General features: G+C 42.2%; 1 protein-coding gene across 3 annotated transcripts in view; it reads right to left on the bottom strand.

The window, feature by feature from the left end:
* Positions 1-2,863: 2,863 nt before the first annotated feature.
* TRIM44 (tripartite motif containing 44) overlaps positions 2,864-22,615 on the bottom strand; it is a 1,245,326-nt gene continuing 1,225,574 nt past the window's right edge. For 2 of the 3 annotated variants that reach the window (XM_044082660.1, XM_044082661.1), the window contains exon 6: positions 2,864-5,031. The gene's annotated coding sequence lies outside the window, so the exon portion shown is untranslated. Of the gene's footprint in view, positions 5,032-5,341; positions 5,460-22,615 lie in introns of all 3 variants that reach the window. The other variant, XR_006366200.1, reaches the window with a different exon arrangement.

Genomic DNA, 22,615 nt, shown 5'->3' with positions numbered 1-22,615 from the left:
AACAGTAGTATGGAAGGACATCTCCATTCTGTGCTCATTTTCTACCCACATTTTGTGCCTCCAGAGATTCTGCAACACTATCTGATGGCTCTTGGGAAGAACATACAGATCATGTGGCATTTAGTACTATCAGCTCCCCTGTATCCTACTGCTGATGTTCTGTGTAAAATGGAAGAAAGCAATTGCTGCACTTTTCTATATTTCATTTTATTCTTGTAAGTCAGATCCATTTTCCTAAAGCAATTACCTGCAACATGGAATTTTGAAACAAATTATACAGTGCAATATAGGTGCAGTTACTATCCAATATTAATATCAAGCCATCATTGCCATTTAAAAAGCCACTAAAAATGATATCTATATCATCCAGTTAGAATGACACTGTGGTAATCAAGCTCACCAACTAAAAATAATGTGGATTGTTTATGCAACTTCACAAACTGAGCTGGAGATCAAATGAGAAAAAGATCTTTAATAAGGATTACAGATTTAACTGAAAATGTTTAATTTTATCTGCTGCCCATTTGAGCAAAGAAGTCTTACAGAAAGCAGCTGTGGCATTGTAAACTCATAAATATGGTTCTCACCATACTAAATGGAGTTTATACAGACCTATACTGTGCTATATTTTTGCAGACAGCTCACTTCTCATTCATACTTCAGTTGGGAAGTGGCAAAAAACAAACAAAAGACTGACAAATAACAGTGCTTGAAGCAGGAAGTAAATATATGAAAAAAGACCTTGCAGCTAGAAAGCCGTTATCAGCATCTCTGTATTTAATGACAACCTTGCTGCCAAAAGATGACTCCTAACATGTAATTTGTCACTTTGTCTTTCATGCTGACACTGCATCCTTTTCTACTGAATCGGTAATAATGTGTGCTCGAATTTGTAGATCTGTCAGCATGAACTATTAAGACAGATATGGAAAGAAACTGAAAGAGCAATGTAGCATGGTTTTATGTTATTCAGTCTCTATTTGTTCTAGCAGTTCTTTTTCAAGTGCATCCCAAGTCTTATCCTTTGCAAAGTTTGTCCTTCATTTGTTACCCTCAATTGCCATAGAAGAGAAGGTGACTCAGGCGTTCTTCAGATGCTGAAAAGCTTGTGTCACACTTCTGCATGAGAAGTTTCGCCTACTTTCGAAAGAATAACTAGTATTTGTGCACTTGTAAGCCTACAGTGAACTCACGGAACCTGATGTGATAGGGTAACTGCTTCCAAAACCACTTAGCCTTTAGAGGTGGTATTAAGGTGATGTACTCGGCTCATCTCAAAGGAAAAACATATTACATACTCAGTTTTCTTTTCTCCTGTCACTTTCCATATGCTTCTAGTCTGCTTAACAAATCACACTGCAAGCAGAAGAGGTAAGCCAGAAAACTGAAATCATATGGCCACTGTCCAGGGTTGCCAGACATCCCTATTTGGGCGGGACTGTCCCGAGATCAGAAGCCTGATCTAGAGTCCTGCCCTGCCGGTTTAAATCCCGGGCAGCCTCTGCTTTTTTTTTGATTGGCCCGTATACCGGCATACGGGCCAATCAAAAATCGCTAAACATGGAGCTTCTTGTGTTTAATACGGAAGTTCTGCATTAAACTAAGCTCTGTGTTTAGCGATTTTTGATTGGCCCGTATGCCGGTATACGGGCCAATCAAAACATCGCAAAACAGAGCTACTTCTGTTTAATGCGGAACTGCAATTTTCCGCATTAAACAGAAGTAGCTCCATGTTTAGTGATTTTTGATTGGCCCGTATACCGGTATACGGGCCAATCAAAAAATCGCAAAACAGAGCTACTTCTGTGTAATACGGAACTGCGGTGTTTCGCATTAAACAGAAGTAGCTCTGTGTTTATTTATTTTTGATTGGCCCGGGCCAATCAAATAAAAAATAAGCACAGATCTACTTCTGTTTAATGTGGAACTCTGATGTTCCGCATTAAAGACGTGGAAGACCTTTTTTTTTTTTTTTTACTCTTTACTTTGTCCCTACCTGGCCAGTCGGAAATCTGACAACCCTGCAGCTTTCCTGCGAATGCACTGGCAACAGTAGTGGAACCAAGAAAAACAGCATCACTTTTCATAGATGTTAAAAAGACCCAATTCACAGCACCAGAAATAAAAAAATATATATTTTTAGATGCAAGTTTGATTACTGAATTTCACAACTGTGTTTACCTTTAGTCCACTGTTTTTGTTACATTGCATGGGAATTTGCAGAAAATATTTTTTCTCCTTAAGGTACACGATCTTCGTATTTTTTTAAATTCACGCAGAAAACTGTACTGTTACTCAATAACAGCAGAGTTATAGCATCCGAGTGTTATGAAATCCAGAATTCAAGATTCAAACTGAGAGGATGAACAGAATGAAAGGTTATATTTAGTGATACTGCAATGTAGTTTCCATTAAGAGTTATGGTGTCTAGTGTGTGTATGACAGATGGGATGTATTTCTCAAGTTATTTTGCTTTTAAAAGCATCAGTAGTGATCAACACTCTCTAATCGACATAAATGATGCATCTGGATGCTATACAATACATTATCCCTTTTTCCTCATATGAAAAGCTACTCAAGAAAAATGCATTTTAAACAATCACGTATGTTTTGAGTTGCACGTTCATGTAGGTGTATATTTACACTATCTCTCTCTCTCTCTCTATATATATATATATATATATATATATATATATATATACATACATACACACACACACACACACACACATTGACACACATACATACACAATTAGCTTTTATTATGGAACAAATGTGAAGGTTGCAGTATGTTTATTTACACATCAGCTCTTAACTGCAATATATGGATTAATAAAGTTCTTTCACAAAATGGAGCATGGCATGTTTTCATATCGACATTTTAATTCCTTTGAGCCAAGAATATTTTTATCCATTAGCAATTCTTAATCTCATTTAGTGTACTGAGATACTATGCATAAGATGCACAAGGAATACTGACTGCAGAAGATGACATCGATAGGCAAGTATGGAAACATCAGTATAAGGACATTATAACATGAACAGTCACAATTCATACCTTGTTCTTCACTACCCTGAAAACAACAACTGGGCTACTGGTTTCTGAAGGAACTTGCCCTCACTCCCTAACATTACAGTTTCTCCTCGGGGAATGAGAAACTGGATTGTACATTTGTAGATGAGTGAAAATAATCTTTATTTACACATATCAGTCGTGGTAAACACTTTTCCTTGCAAAAACAACAGCCTGTCACTTTGTTTTGTATACAAGTCTATTTTAACATAAAAAAGCTTTCTTACCATGATTATGTAGTACAGAGGAGGAAACAGCTCGTTAGATCACATGTTGTCCACACAGAGTATAAACTCATTTCTCTTAAGAGTCATTTTTATTCCTAAACTATAAGTGGCTACAGTCTATGCCATGCAGTAAGTCAAGGAATGTAGAAGTATCCAGAAGAGCATGAGACAACCGCTGGTACCCACACATGCAAGACATCCATGGTAATGCACATTAGCAACTTTGATGATACACAAGGCCTCCAACTGTATGACAACTGCAATACCTGGATCCTCCATGGAGGATATCAGGCAATCTGCTCCACAATGTCCAGCTTTGCTAGGCATTACTACTCCCATGACACTGAGTTCACAAATACATTATATAGCTACTAATTTGAAAGGTGATAGGGAATACTGCTGGTCAGTACAGCAGAAGCATGAAGCCACATGCATTAAATTTAAAAAGGCTTCTCAACATATACTGAACAGATGATCTTTAGATTTTCATAAAAATGTAAGCCTCTTTACTGCTCAAACTTAGCTGGAACTCGTTTCTATTAGTTGTTTAACATTGCATAATAGCTCTCACAGATAATCTTCATTGCTGGCTATAAAAAGAGAATAACATTTTAAACTTAATCAAAATTTTGTATCTCTAAAATTTACCCATCAAGAGTTGGATTTTTATATCAAGGACTGTATCCTGCTCTTCCTTTAAATTGTGCCGAATGATTCCCCAGGTTATACTCAGCTGATACTAACTTCATCAGAATGGAAAATGTAGCCTCAGTGGAAAGAAATGTTACCAAAATTACATGGTCTTAGCAGCACTAATTAATAGATAATGGCAAACACATGAAGAAATGTCAGCATCTGTGAGCTGTGTGCAACAAATGTTCCTAACACTGACAATCAGTAATATTAGAATTAACTCCCTGCAGTCTTCAATATTTAATGCTAGGATCACATGACTCCTCTGAAGCCCAGAATAATACTTTTCTTGAACATGAAAAGAAAACTTTGCAATCACACAGTTGAAACACTAAAAACCCCTATGCAGAATATGCCTACATTCCATAGGAATATGCCTTGCAGCTTCATCAGGAAACCTTTTTGAACACTAGATGACCATCTGGTTTCAAGAAGGATAGCCGAATTGTTGAGGCTCTGTAACTGTAAAGCAAAGAAGCCAATGAGTGGAGCGTGGACACCCTGCTGCAACAAAAAACAAGACTCAAAAGGGATGCCTTTTTGTATCTCATCTTCCCAATCCACATTTATAGCTAAAGAACTTGGGGCAAGTTGTATCCACTGCCTTTTTTAATGAAACCTACTTTCTGGTACATCCTGGAGGTCTGTACATCTCATAATGTCCTAAATACACTGACGGCTACTATCCATATGGTATTATCAAATATACAGCTGTCTGTGGAGTTAGTGGCTGTACAATTAGGAAATTCAGTTATAAAATGCACATCATCAACTTTCTTGATAACTGTTCCTTTTCTCAATAGTTCTTCATGAACTGTACCACTAACAGAATCATCATGAGTGAAGAACAAGAAATACAAAACAAAAAAAAAATCTTCACAAGGTTATGTTAAAACTCTGAAATTTCGTTTAAGCAGATAAGCAACAGTAATATACAGTGAGGACTTTTTTCCCTCCATTTTTAAAAAATGTTTACAGTGAAGACTTGCGATGATCTTTGAATTTTGTAGAACTAAGTCCTGCAGGATAACCATTGCACTGAAAAAAAAACAAAAAAAACAATTCTGTTAAGAAAAACAAAAAATAATTTCAGGGAAAAAGATACACAAGTGAACAGTGCAACTTTGGTGATAGCAAACAACAAACTTTGGATCACAGCCACTAGACATTTGAATGTTAGAAATGCCAATAGCAATACATATGAGCATTGTATCAAACTTGTGTTTCTGATGCACACACCAGGATAGGAATTTGAAATTAGGCCTGTGTTTACAAGAAACATTACTGTCAAATAAAACTATATACAGTATGATAGCAACAGTTCTTACTCTAGCACTGAAATGCTTACGTGGCACTGAGGATTATTATGAATAGCAGCTGGATCTCTCTGCAGCACTGCATGTCTAAGGCATTGAATGAAGTCCGCTTATAGTGCCGATAAGCCATGTCACACTCTCCTGCCTTACCTGCCAAAACAGCAGAAAACTGGAATGAATGTGCTGAATTCATTGGGCAAAAGTTAATCATATTACTTGTGGAGAGACAGCACAATATCCATGTCCAAAGGAAAGTAAAAGGGACTAAAAATGCAGTAGAGAAGGGAAAGATGTTAGCAGAAATTCATGACAGCTTCTCAGAGAGGGGAGATCTCTAGATATAAGGTGCAGCCAGGCTACAATGGAAGACCCTGGAAAAGGCAGATAGCCAAGAAGAAAGTACAGTTTTGTACCTACCATAAATGTAGATGTTCGAGTGCTAATACAGCTGCAGTCCTAACAGATGGGTTCTCCTGCCGTCAGGCGGGTCCTCGGTCGGCCGAATTCCAAAGTCTAGGTCCGGCGTCGGTTGTCGTCGCTTCTTCCCTGACGTCAGTGTGACAGGGGTATAAAGGAACCAGCCGACGCCATTTTCTTCAGTTTTTCTTGCCCCAGATGTCAGGTGCCCCCAGAAGGAAGGCAACACATAAAATTAGGTAATAATGCAATGCAATATAATCAAAAAACAGTAGTTGCAAGCAAATACACCATAAAAGAATACCCCTAGAGGGGAAGGAGGGAGGGAAACCTGGACTGCAGCTGTATTAGCACTCGAACATCTACATTTATGGTAGGTACAAAACTGTACTATGTTCATCGTGCATACAGCTGCAGTTATAACAGATGGGTAGAATCCCAAAGCTAAGAAAGGGGTGGTAAGCACTAGGTGGAACTAGGAGGAGCCAAAATGCCCTGCAAGACTGCAGTGGCAAAGCCTGCTCTAGATTTGGAGTATAATGGTAAGTTGTAGTGCTTGGAGAAGGTATGCACAGAACTCCAAGTGGCTGCTTCCAAAATATCCTTGGTAGGAACTCCTCTGAGGAAGGCTGCAGAGGTGGCTGTGGCCCTGGTGGAATGAGTTATAATGCCTGTAGGTACAGTTTTGCCATGAAAGGAATAGCAAAAGCGTATGCAGTGGGCTATCCATTTTGAAATTGTCTGTTTGGAAATTGGCTTTCCTTGAACTCCTCCTGCATAGGCCACAAAGAGCTGTTCTGATTTTCTGAAAGGCTTTGTTCTGTCCAAATAATAACGCAGTTGTCTGTGGATGTCCAAGGAATGTAGTAATCTCTCCCCTTTGTTTTGAGGATTAGGATAAAAGGTAGGTAAGTGTATGGCCTGATTTAAAGCTACCCTGGATACCACTTTAGGCATAAAGGACGGGTTGGTTCGTAAGGAAACTCTGTCCTGATGGAAGATGATAAAAGGCTGGACAGACATGAGAGCCTGTAATTCTGAAACTCTATGAGCTGAGGTGATAGCCAGAAGGAAAGCTGTTTTCCAGGACAAATATTGCAAATCTGATGAAGCAGCTGGCTCAAAAGGAGGCAGGGTCAGTTTTTCCAGAATGAAATTAAGATCCCAAGCAGGTATTGGTTGTTTCCTTGGAGGTCTTAAATTCTTAGCGCCTCTGAGGAACTGTCTTAAGAGAGGGTGAGAGAATAAAGGTGGATCAGTGTTGTATTCTGCAGAAATGGCTGAGGCATGGATTTTGATGGAGGAGAAAGAAAGTCCACTGATTAGCAGTTCAGTCAAATATTGTAGTATTTGTGGTAAATTCAGTTTTCCAGGGTCCTGGCCCTTTTCTCATTCCAGGTACAAAAACGTTTCCATTTTGCGGAGTAAGCTTTTCTAGTTGATGGCCTTCTGGCCTCCAAAATGACATCCTGCACCTCCTTGGAGAGTAGGGCCTGCTGTGATGCTAAGGAATCTTCCATGCGGCTAGATTGAGTGTTTTTAGCTGACTGTGAAGAGTTTTGAAGCTGTGTTGAGTCAGAAGAAGAGGGATTAGAGGCAGGGTCCATGGTGGGGAATGCGTCAGGCTCCTCAGGAGTGGGTACCAGTGTTGTCTTGGCCAGTCCGGAGCAATGAGGATCATCTTTGGTCTGTCTGCTAGGGTCTTCAATAGCACTTTGGGCAGCAGAGGAAGAGGTGGGAAGGCATAAACTGTCATTGATGCCCAGCTGAAAGAGAGAGCGTCCACTCTCCAGACCTTTGGATGGAAGATCCTTGAGCAGAATTTTGTCAATTGATGATTTTTGTGGGAGGCAAATAGATCTATGTCTGGCCTTCCCCATTCTTGGATTATTTCTGTAAAAACTTTTGGATGCAACTTCCATTCGTGTGGATCTGTCATATTCCTGCTTAGGTTTGTCTGCCAGCGTGGTTTCCTTGCCTGGCAAGTACTGTGCTTGTAGTTCCATTTGTAAGTCCATGGCCATGTTCCAAAGTGACATGGCCAGTCTGCATAGGGGGTAAGAATGTGTTCCTCCCTGCTTGTTTATGTACCACATAACTGTGGTGTTGTCCGTTCTTATCAAAAGTTGACCTGGTTGTAGAAAGTTCTTGAAAGCTATAATAGCATTTATTACTGCTAGCATTTCTTTTTGATTGATGTGAAGGTGCTTTTCTTTTTGAGACCATTTGCCCTGAATGCACCGATCTGTCATGTCGCCCCAGGCGTAGTCCGAGGCGTCTGTTGTGATGACTTGATTTGCTTGAGGCTTGCTGAAAGGAAGACCTGTGTTTGTTTGACATGCTTGAGCCCACCACAGAAATTCCTTTTGCAGACATGGAATTAGTGGTATTATTGTTTCCAAACTATGGCTGTGTTGAGACCATATGTTTTTCAGGTACCATTGTAATTTCCTCATATGCAGCTTTGCACATGGGATTAGTAAGATGCAAGATGCCATGAATCCCAGAGCCTGCAGGATTTTCCTTGCAGTAAGCCTGGTGCAATTCGCTAGTGTTCTGAAGTATTGGATTAGTTGCCCCTGCTTCTCTGGCATGAGGTAGGCCATCTGGGTGTTTGTGTCCAAGTTGGCACCCAGGAAAATTATCTTCCAAGAGGGTATTAGTCTTGATTTATTTTTGTTGACTGTGTATCCCAGAGAGTTCAATAACATTATTACATAAGCCAGATGTTTCAGAAGAATGTGTTTGCTGTCCGCTTGGATCAGGCAGTCGTCCAAATAGGGATATATTTGTATCCCTTGAAGTCTGCAGTAGGCAATTACTGATGCCAGGCATTTCGTGAATACTCTGGGCGCAGTAGATAAGCCAAAGGGCAATGCAGAGAATTGATAATGAGTTGAACATGCAAGAAATCTGAGGTATCTTTTGCAATTTTGTCTAATTGGGACATGCAGGTATGCCTCCTTGAGGTCCAATGTTACCAGCCAAGACTCCTTGCCCAGCATGGGAAGAAGCTGCTGTAGAGTGAGCATCTTGAATTTTGGTACGAGTAGAAATGTGTTTAGGATGGATAGATCCAGAATAGGTCTCCAATCTTTTCCCTTCCTTGGCACCAGAAATAGCCTGGAATAAAACCCTTGACCTTGTTCGTGCGTAGGTACCTCTTGAATAGCTTTCATGTTTATGAGATCTGTAATTTGCCTTTGTGCCTCTGCCCTTTGATTGTGTGGCAGGTTTGGCATGCCTCTCATTTTTGGAAGGGTGTGAAAATGGAATTTGTAGCCTCTGTTTATAATGTCCAGGATCCATTTGTCCTTTGTGACAATATGCCAATTATTTGAAAATAATGCCAGCTTTCCTCCCAAGGGGGCTGCCATTTGAGATCTGGTTGGCATGCAAAGTGGAAAGTCATTGGGTTTGCTTTCTGATAGATTGCGAGTTGTCCTCACCACCTCTTTGTGTAGGAGCTTGCCATTGTCTGCCTCTGTACGATCCTTGGGATTGTCCTCTGCCCCTCGGGCACCTGTATCTGCCTCTTTGGGGTCTGTCTGTGGCAGGAAAGGACCAGTTTTTGGAAGGCCAATTTCTACTAAAACGTGGGGGTTGAACCTGTAGAAATTCTTTCACAGTTTGCATTGATTTAGCCTTTTCCTCCATTTTCCTTAATACCTCCTCAGCATTAGCACCAAATAGTACATCCTTTTGAAGAGGAGCGTCTAGTAATTTAGCTTTGACATGATCAGGCAAGGCTTGTTCCTTAAGCCAGGCATGCCAACGTATGACTGATCCTGTAACAGCAGCTCTGCATGAGGCCTCTAGAGCATCAAAACCACATTGTAAGGTATGCTTACCCACTTGTTCTGCACTATGCATCAAGTCCTGCAACTCCTTCAAGTCTGGTTGTTCAGGTTGTGACATTTTACTTTTCAATTGTGATAACAAAATCTGTTGGTATTTTAGCATATGAAACTGACAGTTTAAGGCCCTCATGGATAAGGTAGCCGAGGTATATACCTTTTTTCCCCACCTTTCTAAGGATCTGGAATCTCTCTCGGAAGGCAATGGATTTTTAGCAATGGAGGCCTTAACTCCCTTGGGGCCCTGTGAGATGGTTTCTGGGTCAGCAGCATGGCTCTTGTATAGAAATTGGTGTGAGTCAGGGACCCTGTAGTACCTGTCAGGCTTAACTGGAGCTGGAGGTAGAGAGTCCGGGTTAAGGCAGGCCTCCAAGTAAACATCATCTAGGATGTCCAAGACAGGAGGTATAGCCAAAGGCCTGTGCTGAGGAAGCAAGAGAAATTCCCTGAGCCTTTTCTTGGAATCAGAATAATCCTGGCCTTCTCAGTGGAAGTGTTCCCTTAAGGTATGCAAAGTTTCCCCAAATGAGTAATCCTCAGGGGGGATACAGAAGGGATGGACTCCTCCGCATCAGAGTCTTCAAAAGGGGAGTAAGAATGTTCCTGATCATCAGAGTGCTCTGAAATAATGGAGCCCTGTTATCAGAGGAGGGGGAATCTTCCTCCACTCTAGGCCTTTTGTCCGGAGGGGGCTGAGAACCTCTGATAAGAGTAATTAAATCCTAGGCCATTTTAAGCATCTGTTTCTTAGGCATGGGGCCTGGAGATGGGCCATGTGCAGCTGGTCTCTTAGAGTGCATGGTTGCTTTAGACTTAGTGAAAGCCTTGATAGAGAAAGAAGAGGAAGGTCTGAAGACACCTTGAGTGGAGGTGGACCTGTCCACATTCTGAGTTTCAACGCCAACAGTGGCTTCAGTATCTGTAGTCAGGGTGTGGGCCGAGGAGCCTGCGACCTCGGGTACAGGAGACACCGTCAAAGACAGGTTGTCGGTAGGCAGGGGCTGCGTAGATGCCTCACTGAGAACCGGACCACGTGTAGCCGGCTTTGGCGTGGTGTCAGTAGAGGCCGCGGACCTCGCATGTCGGTCCTTGTCTTTTCGTTTTTTAGACAAAACCGGAGTCGGAGTATCCGACGACATAGTATAGTTAAATGCTTCCCCAAAATAATGCTGGGTGAACTCCGCCCGACACTTAATATTGCGTTTGTTGAATGTAGCACAAAAGCGGCAGGCCGAGACCTAGTGGTCTGGGCCTAAACAAGGTATACAGAGGGAATGGAAATCCTTATGCGGTATTTGCTTCCCACAAGAAATACAATTATTAACTTTGTCTGACATCGGTCTGAGGCAAGAAAAGGTTCCCCAACGGGGTACTTAGCTTTTAAGAAGACTTCGGTTTCCAAATTTTCGTAATCTCAGGAGCTGGCCGACCGGCACTTGCGAACTGCTTCTGCTTCGGGCACCGCGCGGCAAGAAAGACTGAAGAAAATGGCGTTGGCTGGTTCCTTTATACCCCTGTCGCACTGACGTCAGGGAAGAAGCGACGACAACCGACGCCGGACCTAGACTTTGGAATTCGGCCGACCGAGGACCCACCTGACGGCAGGAGAACCCATCTGTTAGGACTGCAGCTGTATGCACGATGAACATCTGGCTCAAGTCTATATGGAAGTTTAAAAAATGTGATTTATGGTTGGACTACTGTAAAAACTGAGATATGAGGTTACATGGAATGGAAAATGCTTTAACCAGTAAGCCAGATGACACTGAGGGCTTAAAGAAAAAATGAGAGTGAGAATACCATTCAGTTAGCCAAGATGGAGGCAGTCCAGAAAGAAATAAAATAAAAAATGCTGGCAGTAGAAGATCAAGTGGGACAAGAAAATTTAAAATTCATGAATGTATCCTAAGGGCAGATGGCAAGGAATGCTTGAACTTCACGAAGTTACTATTATTGAATGGACAGGCCTACTTGTGAAAAACATTCTACTAGACAGGGTGCAGAGGATACACAGGGCTACAGACTCTGTAGCCTGGTTCCCGAGACAGATAACAGTGAAGGTCCAGACATATCATTTGAAGAAGCAACAGCTGAGTGACCTGTAGAAAAAGGATACAATCTTGACGGTAAAAGGAAGAACAGTGTTCACTGGCCAGGATTATTCTTTGGGCATCAGACAGAAAAAACACATTTTTGCCTTTCACCACATTGAGACAAAGTCTAAACCTTAGATTAAGATTGTTATACCCCCCACAGTGTTCAAAGTATCACAACAGAGATGGGAGAGCATCACTAGCAGTTGGAAACTGCAAAAAACAGATGGTCTACAAGGTCTTTCTCACTCTCCTGTAAAAAAAAATGCAGAAGAAGCAATTGGACATGGTTATGGATGCTATAAGTGTAAAAGAGGCTCTCCAACAAGTGGACCATGACAGTTATGAGCAGTGAGACCCTGCAGGTACTCCAGTGTGCAGAAGAGGAGTATATAAACTGAAATTATGTTAAAGGGAAAAATACTGACTTGACTAGAGCTTTTGTTTTTAGAGGGGCACCTATTTCTGTGTAAAATAACACTAGAAGGTATGAGAAAGTACAGTTGTGTACACTTACCATAAATGTAGATGTTCAAGTGTATTCACTGTTGCAGTCATCACCTGTGGGTTATCCCTTGGCTGAACCGAATACCAGAGTCGATGCTTTTTTTGCATTGGCTGCCATTTCCTGTGGTCTGAAGTTAGGTCTTCAGTGTATAAAGCAAGGCAGCCAATGTCATTACATCAGTTTTTCTTGCCCTAACCCATCAGAAGCACAAGGAAATAAGGAAAAGTGGTCCTGGTGGCTAAAAGCCACTGTGGGAAGCTTAAGTCCCCCTAGGGGAAGATGCTATATGGGGGATGGAGGGAGGAAAACTAGGACAGCAAGAGTGAATACATTTGAACATCTATATTTACGGCAAGTAACTGTACTATGTTCTTCGTGTTTCACTGTTGCAGTCATCACCTGTGGGAGGATTCCCAAAGCTGAGGAGAGGTGTGGAAGGATAGGTTACAGTCCTAGGCATGGGTCAGCAGGCCCTGCAGAACTGCAGAGGCAAACTCCGCCCTAGACTTAGAAAAAAGAGGTACGTGGTAATGCTTTGTAAAGGTATGGATAGAGGTCCAGGTGGCAGCTTCCAAGATGTCCCTGGTGGGGACTCCTCCGAGGAAGGTTGTGGAAGTGAAAGCTGCCCTAGTGGAAAGGGTACGGATAGACTTGGGGGGGGGTTCCTATGTAGTCTGTAGCAGAAATGGATACAGTGGGATATCCATTGGGAAATGGTTTGTTTGATAATGGGCTTCCCCTCTGCCCCATGGGCAAAGCTGACCAGTAGGTAGTCTGTTTTTTTGAATGGTTTAGTATGGTCCAGATAGTATCTGAGTTGTCTGTGCACATCTAGCAAGTGTAGAATTATTTCCCCCTTGTTTTGAGGGTTGGGAATGAAGGTGGGTAGGTGTATGGCCTTGGTTGAGGGTCACATCAGATACCACACCTTGGGCATAAAGGAGGGGTTATAGTCCTCAGGGAAACCCTGTCTGTATGGAAAATGATGAATGCCTCAAAAGCCTTGATAGCCTTACGTTCTGATACCCTTCTGGCTGAGGTGATAGCTAGTAGGAAGGCAGTCTTCCAGGAGAGGTGTTTCAATTCTGTAGAAGCAGCAGGTTCGAAAGGAGGTAAGGTTAGTTTTTCTAGAACATAATTCAGGTCCCAGGGTGGCGTGGGAGGCCTTCTGGGAGGTCTGATATTAGAAGCCCCTCTGAGGAATTGCTTAATCAATGGATGAGAGAAGAGGGTGGGTCTGAATCGTAATGGGCAGAAATGGCTGAGACATGGATTTTAATACAGGAGAAAGAGAGGCCACTATTGAGCAACTCGGCTAGGTAATCCAAGATAAGTGGGATGGGATGTACTGGTCTCTTTAGACTGGTTCCAGGAACAGAATTTTTTCCATTTCCCTGCGTATGATTTTCTGGTGCTGGCCCTTCTGGCCTCTGTGATGCTGTCTAGGACCCGTTTGCTTAACAGAGATTCCATGTTAGCTTTTAAGGTATAAGCCATGCTGAAAGATTGAGAGTCTGTAAGTCTGGGTGCAGTATCTTCCCCCTCATCTGGGACAAGAGGTCTGAGATCAGGGGAAGCTGCTTGGGGGGCTGTAAGATCAGGCTGCGCAGTAAGGGGTACCAATGCTGGCTGGGCCACTCTGGAGCAATGAGGATGGCCATTGGTCTCTCCTCCCTTATTTTGATCAGTACCTTGGGAATAAGGGGTAGAGGAGGGAATGCGTACACAAAGAGGGAGTTGCAGGGGAAGTTCAAGGCATCCATCTTCCACACTTGGAGGTGATAAGCCCCGGTACAGAACTTTTGCAGCTGGTGGTTAAGGTGCGAAGCTAAAAGATCCACTTCTGGAGTCCCCCAGTCCTGAGTGATTTGGATCCACTTCTGGAGTCCCCCAGTCCTGAGTGATTTGCAGAAAGATTTCCCTGTGGAGCTGCCATTCGTGGGGGTCAGGTAAGTTTCTGCTTAGGTGGTCTGCCGGGGTGTTGTTGACCCCTGATAGGTATTGGACAATTAGATGTAGACCCATGAAGGTGGCTATAAGCCAGAGGCTCATGGCTAACCTGCACAGGGGGTAAGATTGCCCCCCCTCCCCGTTTGTTGATATACCACATTACTGTGGTGTTGACTGTTTTTATAAGGAGAACCCCTGGCCTGAGATGGGGTTTGAAGGATGTCAGAGCCTTTTGTACTGTTCATTATTTCTTTCTGATTGACGTGCAAGTGAAGTTGCTGGGCATTCCAAAGACCTTGGGTGCACCTGCCTGCTAGATGAGTGTCCCAAGCAATGTCTGAGACGTAGGTGGTGATGGTCTGGCTGGAAAAGAGGAGGATGAAGGGAAGACCCTTGTTCTGGCACAGGCCTCTGGCCCACTAGAGAATCTTGGCCCATATACATGGGATCAGAGGGAGAGAGTCTCTAGGGTCTGAGAGTGCTGGCACCAAAGGTTCTTTAAATACCACTGAAGTTTTCTCATGTGAAGCTTGGCCAGAGGAATGAGAAGGATGCAAGATGCCATGTACCCCAAGGCTTGGAGGAACTTCCTCGCAGTGAGGTGACTTCTGGAAGCCAGCTGGGTAAAGTAGAGAGGCAGGAAGCTCTGCTTTTATGGGGATAGTAAGGCCATTTGGGATGTTGTGTCAAGCACAGCTCCCAAGAAAATGATCTTCTTGGTGGGGTTTTGCTTTGATTTCTTCTCGTTGATGCTGAACCCTAGAGAAGTTAGGAGTGATTTGACAAAGAGAAGGTCCTGCAGCAGCTTTTCTTTGCAGTCTGCCTGAATGAGGCAGTCGTCCAGGTAAGGGTAAATCAATATACTTCTCTGGCTGCAGAATGCTATGGCCAGGTCCAATCATTTGGTGAATAGTCTGGGAGCAGTAGACAAGCCAAAGGGCAGCACAGAGAACTGAAAGTGTTGTGAGCCTGCTCTGAAGCGCAGGAATTTCCTGCACGATTCCATGATGGGGATGTGGAAGTGGGCATTTTTTAGGTCTAGGGTCACTACCCAAGCATTGTTATTAGCATACGCAGCAGCTACTGCGAAGTTAGCATTTTGAATCTGGGGACCACCAGGGAGGTGTTCAGAACAGATAGATCCAGGATGGGGCACCAAGTGCCCTCTTTTCTGGGAACAAGGAACAGTCTGGAATAAAAGCCTTTGCCTGTTTGATCTGGGGGACAGGTTCTACTGCCCCTGGGATATGAGAGCTTGGACCTGTTTCAATGCCTCTGCCCACTGATTTGGAGGCAAGTCTGGGTACATTCTTGGAATTGGGAGATTGCTGAAAGAAAATTTGTATTCTTGAAAAATTATCTTTAAGACCCACTGGTCCTTTGTTACAGAAAGCCAATTGTCTTTGAAAAGGGAGAGCCTTCCTCCTAGTTTTTGATGAGTGAAGGGAGGCCAGTGGGGGGAGGGGAGTCATTGTGAGCGTCTGACATAGAAGTTTGGCTTAAAACTCCCTTTGCCTTAGAGACGGAAGTGGTCCGTTGTTTGCTTCTCTGCTGGCCCTGGGATAGGGGCCTGGATGGTATATCCCTGTGGGGCTTACCTTGGCCCTGGCTGCTAGGTGCAGTGAAGGCCCAGTGTTTAGAGGGAAAGTTCCTAGTGAATCTGGGAGGTTGAACCTGAAATAAATCTTTTACTGTTTGCATAGATTTTGCTTTGGCTTCCATCTTTTTAAGCACCTCTTCTGCTTTTTCCCCAAACAAGCGCTCGTTATCTAGGGGTGCATCAATAAGTTTAGACTTGACATGATCAGGGAGAGTTTGTTCCTTCAGCCATGCATGTCGCCTAATAAAAGATCCTGTCACTGCTGCCTTGCTAGAGGTTTCTAGGCCGTCATATCCACATTGTGATGAGTGTTTGGCCACTTGACCAGCAGACTGCAGTAAATCTGCTAACTCTTTTGAACTGGCACAGTCAGGAAAGGTGGCAATCTTCTGTTTTAATAGTTCCAAAGTGTGTTGTTTATATTTTAACATATGGAACTGAGCGCTCTGACAGCTAAAGTTGCAGAGGTGTATACTTTTTTACCCCATCTGTCCAGAGCTCTGGAGTCCTTGTCAGAAGGAAGAGGATTCTTGGCATAGCTAGTCTTAGCTCCGTTGGGTCCCTGTGTAATGACCTCTGGGTCTGCAGCAGGATTTCTGTACAGGTATTTGTGAGAATCCGGTACATTGTAGTACCTGTCAGGTTTACTTGGAGCAGGAGGGAGGGCATCAGGGGCTAGCTGGATTAATGGAAAACATCATCTAACACTTCTAAAATAGGGGGGATGGCCAGGGGTATGTGCTGGGGCAGGTCCAGAAACTCTCCAAGTCTTTTCTTAGACTGTGGGTAGTCCTGAGATTCCCATTGGAAATGTTCCCTGAGGGAGTGAAGTGTTTCCCCAAAGGAAAGGTCCTCTAGAGGGGAGGCAGAAGGGATGGATTCCTCTGCATCTGAATCCTCAAAAGCAGTTAAGGGATGCTGTTCCTCTTCAAAAACTGAATAGTCAGATTCCTCAGAATCCTGTTCTATCACAATTTCTGGAGAAGGGTGCCTTTTCCTTTTAGAAGTTGTGGCCTGACCACCCCAGATAAGGGAGATGAGGTCCTCTGCCACTTTAAGCATTTGTGCTTGGGGTGGTGGAGCAGTAGCAAGATGATGGCTAGAAGCAGATTTCCTAGGAGTGGTCTGCTTCTAGACCTGAGAGAATGCATCAGTCTGAGAGAAATGGTAGTCGGATGCAAAGATGTCATTTTTTGTCTAGATTCTGTAGTGCGAAAGGCCTCCTTGGAAGCCGAGGCTTGCATCGCGGTTCCGGACCCAACCGAGGCAGAGACAGCCAAAGGCTCAGAAGATGAAGAAGATTTCTGCAGCAAACCGGACTCTGAAAGGGTCTCGGTAGAGGCCTGAGAAGATAATGAATCGGGCATCAGGGGCTGCGAAAGCGCCTCACTGAACGACGGAGAACTGACTACCTGCTTAGCGGTAGCATTGTTGGAAGGCTTAGCCTTGTGTGGCCTGTCTATCTTTCTCTCTACATTTTTTCGGAATGTTCACAGATTGTTGGCTGACGGACACCATATCAGAATGTGAAGACAGAATATGAAAATAACTGTCTACAAAAAGAGCTCTACAGAGAATGGTTCGTGCATTAAAGAGGGCACAGAACCGGCAACGGTGGACGTCGTGGTCTGGGCCTAAACAAGTGATGCACTGAGAATGGAAGTCTTGGTGTGGGATCTGCTTTCAATAGGTGAGACAATTGTTAACTTTTTCGGACATCAGTTAGTGCAAGAAAAAATGATCCCCAACGGGGTACTTAGCTTTAGACGTTTTCAACTGAAATTCAACTTCTGGTAGCGACTGACTGGCACTCATGAGAACTGCTTCTGCTACGGGCTCCAGGGCAAGAAAGACTGATGTAATGACGTCGGCTGCCTTGCTTTATAGCACTGACAACCTGACGTCAGACTACAGGCAATGACAGCTGATGAAAAAAAACCATTTGACTCTGGTATTCCGGCTGGCCGAGGGCTACCATAGCAGGGATAACCCACAGGTGAGGACTGTAACAGTGAAACACGAAGAACATCTGTGTTAGAAATTTTTTGTATTTGTAAGGGTTGCCCATATGGATAACAGCAGGTTAGATATTACGCAGATGGAGCACAGCATCCAGACAATGGTACTAGCTCTCCCAGATAATTTTTAGTTTTGATTATGACCTGACTAATCAAAAATATGTTAATTTTTGTTCATGAGGAAAAGGTCATGCAGATTTGTTAAGTGAATAAGCCCACTGGCCATTAGTGTCCTTTCCAGGAATAACCCCAGAAAACTGCCTTCTTAAGTAACTTGTTCAGGTTCCCAACCACTACTTAAACCTACCGTAATGCTCAACTCAGTCTTAACATAGACAGTGATCTATTCTACTATGTTTTCCTACACAAGATTTTAAATTGGCAAAGGAGGATGCAGACAGCAGCAGTTTTTATTCATTTAGCCAAACTTCTTTGAACATTTATAGTAATACTATTTCTGCTCTGATACGGGATGGACTAAGAAATAGACTGGTTTTGGAGAGGACTGTGCTTCCTTGCTCCCTTATGTGCCCAATTCTGTAATGGTCAGTTTCGGCGCAAACATGTATTTGCTGCACACACTAATGGCATTATCATGTAAAAGTTTTAGACCACAAGCAAGAGCATGTGCTACCTCAGAAAGGGAAAACGGGTACTAGTTGGAATGAATGTCATGCAGGGTAAGGATTTATACTGCATGCCAAGAGAAACTTGGCAGGGCTACAAAGGCTTTTGGAGTACACAAAAAGCATTCAACATTAAGCATGTCTAATATAATGCATCACGATGGTTGCTGATCTTTCTATTGGTTTAAATTCTCCAAATCGTTTGGATTTCTAATACCATGGTGGGAATGAACCCCATTACTAAGTCAGGATATGATAAAAGTTCATGAAACTGGTATTGTTACAATCTTTGATGTTAGATGAAAGTGCTCTTTGCAGCACCTGCAATGTGCCCAAAACTGACTACTCCTGCAGTTCATAGAGAGTTGCATACATGGTAAGCATGTATAAACAAGACTGTAAAAAAAATTTATGAGACCCATTGCTCCTACTACTAATGGAACTGTCTGGGTATCTTTCTTCCACATTGCTCTTGTTTGTGCCTGCAAATCTTCATACTTATGACTTTGTGTATTTCTATATGCGAAACACTGTAATCACTAGGTGTAGTAATTTCAATGATCAATGCTACTTTGTCTTTTTTTCATGGAGTATGTTATCTGGTTTTCTTGCGTCTATATTTTGAATTGTTGGTAATGGATTATCCAATGTGATGCACAATTCATCATTCTCTATACTGCTTTGTTCTTACTTCCAATGCTTCTCAGTTACATCTACATGGTAGCGTTTTTGCACAGTCTTACCACACTACTGAGCCTTTCAGTATGTGCGACTGTTTCAAATTAGTTTTCATAAAACCTACATTTGTCCATTTCTGACGCCTGTTCAATGGAATTTGTAAACCAACATGTCCGTAGGCCACTGCCTTGGGCTGACATTATTTACCTTTCATCCTTTGGTTTCAGCTCACCTACCCATTCCTGCAGTAAATTCAACATGAGGTTGTTTCAGGAGATCTATATACTTGCCACTATTTTTATACATTTTCCTCATTTCCTGCCTTCTCATTTGATCCTTCACCTTATATTCCTTTTGTTTTTGGCGCATTCAGTTGTCTGATTTTAGTATACTTCTGGACTGATTTCCATATCTCGACACCAATATGCTTCTACTAAACTAAGCAGGGAGGTCATCTTAGACCTTTCTCTCTTCATACTGTAAAACTTTCACTACGTTTCGATGTGGTGAGATCAGCAGATATGTATGCAGTCCATAACTGTAGATCTACACATGTAATAAATTCAGAGTGTACAACATACAGTCTTGGTATAAACTGAGTTAGATATATCATTTGATAAACATGAAGCATTTTTCTTGATTTTTCTGTCCAACTGATTCAATACCTTTTGGGGCCAGTCAAACACACCAAAACTGTAAATTAAAACATGAAGAGCAAACTGGTTTATAACTTGGACTTTATTCCTAGATGTCAAGGCTGTTTCAAGATTAGTTTTAGTCTTTTGAAGTATTCCTTACTGAGTTTTATTCGCATTTGTTCATGGCTTACAGCCAATCCTTCATCAATTCCCAGATATGTATACATTATTTCCTTCTCAAGTTCCTTTATAGCACATTCTTGCCCTATTTAGATGTTTATTGACACTGCATCTTTCCTGCTTTCAATGTTGCTTTTGCACATTTATCAAGACCAAATGTCACATATCATCTGGTTGTAACCACTTGCAGTTGTGATTTCAACTCATCTGCCGAACTATACAGTTTTAAATCATCAACCAAAAGTATATAAAAAATCCTTACAAAAGTTTGTTTCCAAATTGTAACCAAGACCTAATCGGTTAAGTAAACAGCTTAATGGATTAAGGGCAAGACAAAACACCTGTGACAAAGAATCACCCTTAAATGTCCCCTTTGAATTTTTATCCCTGGGATAATAAATTGCCCTTTGTCATGGCTTAATTGCAAAGCAGTTTACCACTGTTTCATGGTCACTATTATGTAACTGATCAGTGTCTGATGTCTTTATACATCTGTAATCACTCCTTTATCCATGAATGTGGGATGCTGTCAAATGCTTTTTTTCAATCTATATCATACTTAGATTTTTTCCCCTGTTAACAGTTCTCCATTATGGGTTTACTTAGCAGCAAATGATCCTTTAATGTTCAACATATTGATCACTGCTGCAGCAGCCTTAGTTACACTGGCTATATCTTGCCAAGGATATAATGGCAGGTCAGCATCCAAAGCTTCACGGCACCTTTCACATATCCAAGCTGACTGAAAAACAAGTTTGGGTGCGAAGCCTTTCAGAGCTTCCCTGACCCCGAAGAGTACTCTCTTCTGAGGGTTTTGAGCATTGATGGTTGGTCTGTGCTTTCCTTTGCTGGGCAGATGAGTTCCCTTTGGGGTGAAAAAATTCCATTTTGTTAAATGTATTTATGTTTTATTACTTTCCACCTTATAAAAGTTATTTTAAAGCTAGGAGTCCTGTTGTTTAATGGACTGCTAGAGACTGTAACATGTTCTTGAATTAAACCCTCACTTTTTTATCAGTTTAAAAGTAGTTTTAACTAACTGAAAACACTTTCTGTGGAGAAACTGTGTTTATTTTTCCTTGCTGCGGCTGGCATAGAGTTTGAAAGTGCTTTTTTACTGTGTTTTTCTGTTAAAACAAGTAACTTTTATGGACTGGTAATTTTACCAGCATTTTCTGCTTGCCTTCCCTAGGATACAGGCACCATTTTTGGTGTGATCATAGAACAGACAAACACAGTGCCACTACTGGTCCTTCTTCCAGCCATAAAAAGAAAAAGTGAAGCAAACAGCCTTTGCCACCCCAGGAGGCTAGCGATTAGCCTCAGACACAGGTGGGCGACTCTGTTGTGGCCATTTGTTGTACCTCATCAGACCACTTACCAGCTGATCCCTCTGGTGGAGCACCCTACAGCCACTCTAGACTAGGGGTTAGCCACTCCTCTGCAGCTGTCAGTTAAGGGAGAACCACTCTTGTTAGTCCTGGAAGAGGGAACAGGAAAGCTTTCCCTACTGTGCCAGAATACTGTGCCCATCCCTGGCAAATCAGCTGCCGCTATTAATAGCACTATTTTTCCCATTTTCCAGTCAAAAAAAAAAAAAAAAAACAGAAAACCAATAATATATCTACGTCTCCTGAGTTTTCTTTAGACAGCAGTATTTTACTGGGTCTGATTCAGGGTTTCATTCAGGCTACCGGTCCTTCTTGTAAAGTAGTTTCTGGTAAAGAAAGAAGGTAAGAGTCCTCTTTTCCTGAACAGATCTGAGATTCCGAATCTGAACAGGAAGATACAGGGATGGATTCAGGGTTTTTACTTCAGATTTCTAATTCATACTCGGAGAGTTCAGTTTCTTACTCTCCCTGTGGGGGGGCTGTTTTTCTCTGATACCACTGCTAGAATGTGCCAGTGTTTTCAGTGGGAGAACTCTAAGGTTTCTCAGTCTGTCAGAAAATACTGAGTTTTGTAGAAGGATTTTTCAGAATCTACATGCATTTCTCATGTTCTGTCAGCTTTAGAGGATGTGTGTGTTACTGCCTGCAGTTTTCCTGTTAGTCAGCCAGCTGCCCCTGAAAAGCAGATAGGATGTATACAGCTCCTGTGTCTTTTAAATGTCTAGATACTACAGTAAACTCTCAGTTAACTAGCACTCATGGGGATTGGTAGATGCCAGATAACGGTAGTTTTTGGTTGCTTGAGAGCTACTATTAAAAACAGGCCGGACTAATACTGTACCCTATACTATTTGTTTGGTTTGATGTGTTCTCAGGTTGGGGAGAGAGGGAATGTATTTCTATGTTCCTTTTTAAAACTCAAACTCAAAAATGAAGGTATGTTTCTTCGGGGAGAAAACAAATTGCAACACCTGAAAATTGTACAGTATTTGTTCATTTTTTTTTTTTTTTGCAGGTTGCTTGAGATCCAGTTAACTGGCAGTTTACTGTATTTCCAAACCTGACCAGCAGCTACAGCCTTAGTTGATTCCATTGCTGCTAAGCACTTAGTTAATTCCAGTCCTACCCTTTCTGTTAAGTATGGGAAATTGCTTCTAGGTATGGAGAAAAATGTGTGCACTTCTGCAACTTTTGTTTTCAGAATTTTGAATTATCAGGTTCATATTTTAAAGCTTGCTCTAACAAATTGTGGAAGTATAAGGAATGTTTTATCTGCAGTTTCTTCTTGTGAGGGAAAAATCTATGTTAAATAACTTTATAGATTCATAGGTTCATAGATTAGTACTAAGC

The sequence above is a fragment of the Protopterus annectens genome, chromosome 9.part0 (assembly GCF_019279795.1).
Source record: "Protopterus annectens isolate FY-2018-M chromosome 9.part0, PAN1.0, whole genome shotgun sequence".
Classification (NCBI taxonomy): Eukaryota; Metazoa; Chordata; order Ceratodontiformes; family Protopteridae; genus Protopterus; species Protopterus annectens.
This window is presented reverse-complemented; position numbering and strand designations above follow the sequence as displayed.